Source organism: Hetaerina americana, unplaced genomic scaffold (assembly GCF_022747635.1).
Source record: "Hetaerina americana unplaced genomic scaffold, ioHetAmer1.1.p SCAF_2, whole genome shotgun sequence".
In the NCBI taxonomy this organism is placed as follows: Eukaryota; Metazoa; Arthropoda; class Insecta; order Odonata; family Calopterygidae; genus Hetaerina; species Hetaerina americana.
In genome coordinates, this window is record NW_027286763.1 from 58,328,595 (window position 1) to 58,334,264 (window position 5,670).

The window sequence follows — 5,670 nt, forward strand, 5'->3', positions numbered from 1 at the left end:
CAGGAATCCTTGGCGCTGGTCGCACCTCGCCTCTCCATCCCCACAGGACACCCCCTGCCGCTGCTCGGCCTCCCCCACCCACCTGCTCTAGGACACTCCATGTACCCCCATTGCTTCCAGTGAGCTGATGAGCCACAAAAAAGGGTCCAGGTGGCGGACTCGAGGATACCTCAGTGCTCAGTGCAATGTGAATGAATCTTCCGAGTGTGCATCCAGGGCCTCAGTGGAGTGTTTTCAGCCATTTGGAAATGGCTAATCATTTGAGGCCTCCAAGAATTCTCTTTCCTTCTCTTTTTCTCTCTATATCTTTCTCTTTCTCTCTCTCTCTCTCTCTCTATGTTCCAATATGAGTGGTACACTAGAAGTTGAGCAGATGGCGATTGACGTTCTCGCCATCATGTGTCAGTCATGTGGGTGCTTCTCTAGTGAAAATGGATGCAGTGTAGAGGGTGTGACTAAAAATGCCTAGTTGGCTAGTCCTTGATTATTCTAAATACAGGAATCTGTTGATTAAATGGTCATAGTGAATGGCACTTACTGTCACTTCCATATGCAAGTCACAGATCTGCAATGAGATCTTAGATCTAAGGTCATATGTCATTTTTAATCAAAATTTTAGGGTGGTTTAAATATAAGTCCCATAAACCATTCTCCAACATTTGCAGGTGTTGAAATTAACAAAGGAAGAATGAGAGTTAAATTTTTTTTAATTATACCATTTGCTCTAGGTACTCTCTGTGCTTGAGAGCTCTGTAGTGTGACACTTAATGCAGATCTAACTGAAGAATTGATAATAGTTAAAATAATATCCCTTCAGCTAAGCATATGGAAGAGTTGAGATATTAAATACGGGACATTATGAAGAGTACTTGAAGTCAAAATTTCAAAGCATACTAATTAATGAGCAGATGTGATCACATTCTGCTCTTGTTCATATTTTATGTGAGAGTTTTGAATGGTGACTATTTGTCTATTTGTTTGTTTTGAGAGTATTTATTGTTGGCTGTCCCAGAGGCAATTGCAGATATTTTTTTTATACATTTCTCTTCATCCCCGTCCTCTGTTCACGTCAGTTAGCGTGAGCAGTTTTGGGGTGATTTTCACCCCTCATACCTCACTCATGTATACGTATGAAACAAGTTCAGACCTCATAATGCCATTTACTCAACAATGATTGTGGAAGTCAACATGTAAATCATAATAATTTGGGAGGGTAGTGTTTGCCCTCTATTTATATAGTTGGATAAAAGTTCCTCATTTTTGAATGATAAGAAGGTTGCACTAGCTGCATGGCCGAGTTATTGTGCTTGAACTTGTAAGTGATGTTTGCCCTAGTTGTGTGGGCAGTAGCTATTTGGGAAAATGTTCTGAAGTATGTATTTAATGGGCTTTGCATTTGTGGTAACTTACAAGATCTTTGATTTTAGCGATTCCTTCTAAATGTTCTATCCAGTAATATTAAAGCAGTGTTTAAGTTGGTAGACATTTATTGTCCATTAAATGCTCTATTAAATATCAGGAACATATATTAACTGAATACAGTTGATATTTTCCTTCAGAAAATATACAAAAAATTGTGCCAATTAGTCTTGTATACGATATTTCATATGGTCTGATAATTACTTGGTTCTACAATTGAAAAAAATTATGAGAAAAATTACAGAAGTGAAGGAAGCTTTTACTTCAGTCATAATTCAAGTAGATATGACCTGTACAATGGGGTAATTACCAAATAAATTTTTGATGCAGGAAATAGTATACATGAAGATACTATCAGTCCAATGGTAAACCTCACTTATGTTTCAAAGTAGGACCTTTTAAGTGAAATGGTTAGGTGAAGTTTCTGTGTACAGCCATTCTTGTAAAACTGTGTGTATGAATGCATCATTGAGTCTTTCTGCAATATTTTTGCATCATTGTTTTTGTTTAGTATGGTTGTTTGTGTCACTTGTGATTTACCTTGGACCTTCTGTGGTTTCATTATCAGGATATGGAATGTGTCCATTCAGGGAGTAAAATATGTATTGGGTGCTTGTTTGCAGTGCTAAATTTTCACTTCCCTGATTAAAACTTTTGAAAAGCTGTGCTTTTTTTACGAGGGAAATTCAAGCAAGTTGCTGGTGATCTCATACTTGTCTCAATATTTCCAGCCTCCTCTTTTCCAATCGCACTGTTGTTGTTTTCAGCCATGAATTTGTTGAAAGGCTATTATTTAAATATTCTCATAATATAAAGTTTGTGAGTTATTTTTTGAAAACCCTTTGGCAACAACTGAATTTAAGAATTAAAGGAGTGCATGCAGTTTTCTATCTTAATAAAGCACAGTTCCTTTTCTGTGTTGGGACTTCTTTTGTAATATTAAATCAGATGTGCCTACTGTCATATATAAATATATGCCTGCATTTTTCATTTATTGCCTAAATTATCTAGTATGCCTTCAACAATTTGTGCAGAGTAGTAATGTAATAGTCTGTTTTTGAAGTTAATATTGAAAGGAATGAACATATTTTGATAGGAGTGTAATCAACATTATTTTGAAAATATTTCTCAATTGTAAATGAACTGTAAGAATATCTACATTTCTGTACAGTATTGCACTAAAATAATCTGCAGTTTTTGTCCATGTATATCTTTCAAGGATAGGGTGTAATTCATGATTTTTCCCTTGAATATTTGAATTGCTTTTCATGCAAGGTCCAGTCTTCTTATTCTAAGAAAATTTTTTGAAGCCTGCCATTACATAAATGTGCCATAGGAAAATTGATAGTTATTTTAAAAATTATCATTTGGAATTTGTAAACTCTTAATTTTTTTTTTAATTTCTCAGGTTTTTAGACCCAATTAGAGAATTATTCAAAGAAAACAGAGCAATACTACTTGAATAATTTTTGCCTATGTGCCTAGATTTATTCCTTGATGGATAAAGTATACTTGCCTACTTATAACAGGTTTTTATTTGGCCTTTGATAATAGTATACGATCACTTGGTGGTTTAAAATCAACATGTGAATTTTATCATATGTCATATGTTTGTGTGTGCACACATTGTTCTTATGCCTTCAAAGGTATTTTTTTTGCATCAAAGGGTTCCTATTGGGGCAGTACAGATTCAAAGTTTTAAGTATTCATCTTTTATTGTTTGCTGAAGAAATATTAGGTACTCAAAAGATGAAAATGGATTTCCAGTAATGTATACGTAAACTTACTTTCTGCTGAGCCTTCCAGTGAGATACGATAATGTATACCAAAAAAAAAAACATTTTGCGTAAACTTATTCTCCTAAAGATTATGTGACTTAACTCTGTGGATGTGCTCATCAAACATTGCTCATGGAGTTTGGTGACAGAAATTCGCACAAGCCAACCATGGCTCTGATTTCATCCTGTCCCAAGCAATGCTGGCCGTGAACTCTCTGCTAATTCATGTGAGAATGACTTTATAAGTAGTCATGTGCTGGAATATTGCAGGGAATAGGACTGTGGCATTTCATGGTTAGCATTCAATGACCTCTTTGTACAAATGGGGAGGTTAAAAAAAAAAATGCTCATTTGCAAATGATACATATTTACCTCTACATTTATACTCATGTTAATTAGGTTATTAGTTTTTTTGTTGCATATTGTGAGTGAAAGTGTGATTTCAGCTTTCAGAGTATAGAACTCTCTATAGCTGTCTGGTTGAAATCATTTGAGTGAGGAAATGAATCCTTTTTGAAGCATTGATGATGCTTTCATCAGTATACGTATTTAAAGTGGCTGATGCCCTGGTATTCCATGCATCAACCCACTCTAAACTGTAAAATGATATGTCTTATGATGAATGCGAGTTCTCATGCATACCTGTCTGTGATAAGTGTATGGAGTATTTTGAGTTGTTGTGGATGAGTAACTTGATTCTTTTGCAATAACTGAATTGATTCTTCTGAAGCTTTGTAGATAATAATAAAAAAAAGTCTTTGGTATTTTTTATGTCATACTAAATGTTTCTTTTTTTTTACATTGAGAACTCTATTTGGAATCATTTCAAGAAAAAGACTGCCTGAAGGTGTGATGTGCTACCTTTCTGAATTATTATTTCCTTGTGAATCAGTATTTCAATTGTACTTTGATTTGAACTTTAATTTTATGACATAATGAATGAATAGATATTAAAAGTCTTCTAATACTCTTTTGCTACCTGGGAATTGGTGGTAAAAGAGGTTTGTGCTGAGTACAGTTGTTTCTTAGCTATTTCCTTCCAGTACCATCTTTGCAGTGTTCTAAAAATGCCACTACTGTACTGATAAACATGTAAATTTATCAAATTTTTATTTAAATATACTATAATTAAAAATGGTTTTAGATAAATGCCATTGTACAGCTGGATGCATAGTTTTATACCTTATTATATCATCCTACTGAGATGCTTGATGGATTTTGAATGAGATTGCCGTTACATTAACCTTTGTGTGTACGTTTCTAATGAGATTCTTGAATCAATTAAAATATATAACTGACAATAGAGTGCAGATTAGGGGTAGTTATTCTTTTTGAAGTTAAACATGGGCTCTCTAAAGGCATGGATTCAGTGAATTAAGAAATATTTTTTACGACTACAATCATTTCAATAATGCTCTTAACATTTCTGTTTTTGCAGAATTTAAACTTTATGGTAAGTTTGTCCCATTATCAACTTTATGTCTCCCAAATTTGTGGGTTTTGAAATTGAATGCTTAAGGAGCTTATTCATCAATGCCATAATTCACAAAAATACTTTTACATAAAATTGGAGTATGAAAGCCAGCTGTGAGTTCCCACATTACTGTGTTAAAATAAATCCAAAATACTGGCTAAGGCAAAGCACATCAGAATTTATGTATTAGGCATTTGAAAGCAATTCCTAACGAAAGTAAAGTTCTTTGAAACTGGGTGCATTAAATATGTTGCATATTGTCCAGAATAATTGCAAAACAGTTCTTCAAGGCAATTAAACAGAACAATGTTGTAATTTCCAGTAATGGAGAAGACCTTGGACATATATATTTCCTTCAGTTGTCATTTTATCCTTCTGTATTAATAATGCATGATGAAATGTAAACTATAACTGACTTGTTTGTTATACTGTTTTTGAGAGGAATGCAATAATTATAACATCAGTGGTCTTGTGAGCATTATGATGGATGTAGGCCTGATTAAGGATGAAAGTCAAACAAGATATAAAGTAAAGAGATTTACTCATTGTTGCGATGGTAATGAAAATTTGTTTGGTTCAAAGACCTTCGTTAAGATGTAGAAGTGGTAGCATATAAGTAATGTATTAAATTTACATTGAGGTATTGGTAATTATAAATTCATTTTTAAAGCTATACATAAATTCATGCCTATTACACAGTCCTGGACTTTTATGTTTTGAAGTGTGCCGTAGGGCACACCAACACAGGCTATTTCTTGTCTTCAAACTATGAATATCTATACTTGCATTACTATTGTCAAAGTTTGTCATACAATACGCGTGGGCCAACTCTATTAGTGACTTTATGTGATACCTAATGATTTCATCTAAAAAAAAGTTCTATGCCTACATAAGGGATTATTGTAAACCTTTGTCTGAAGAGGCCAACCACCTAACGACCCCCAATCTAAGAAAATTTGTACAAATGCTCTTTGTTAGTGTTATTGATACATTTCCAAT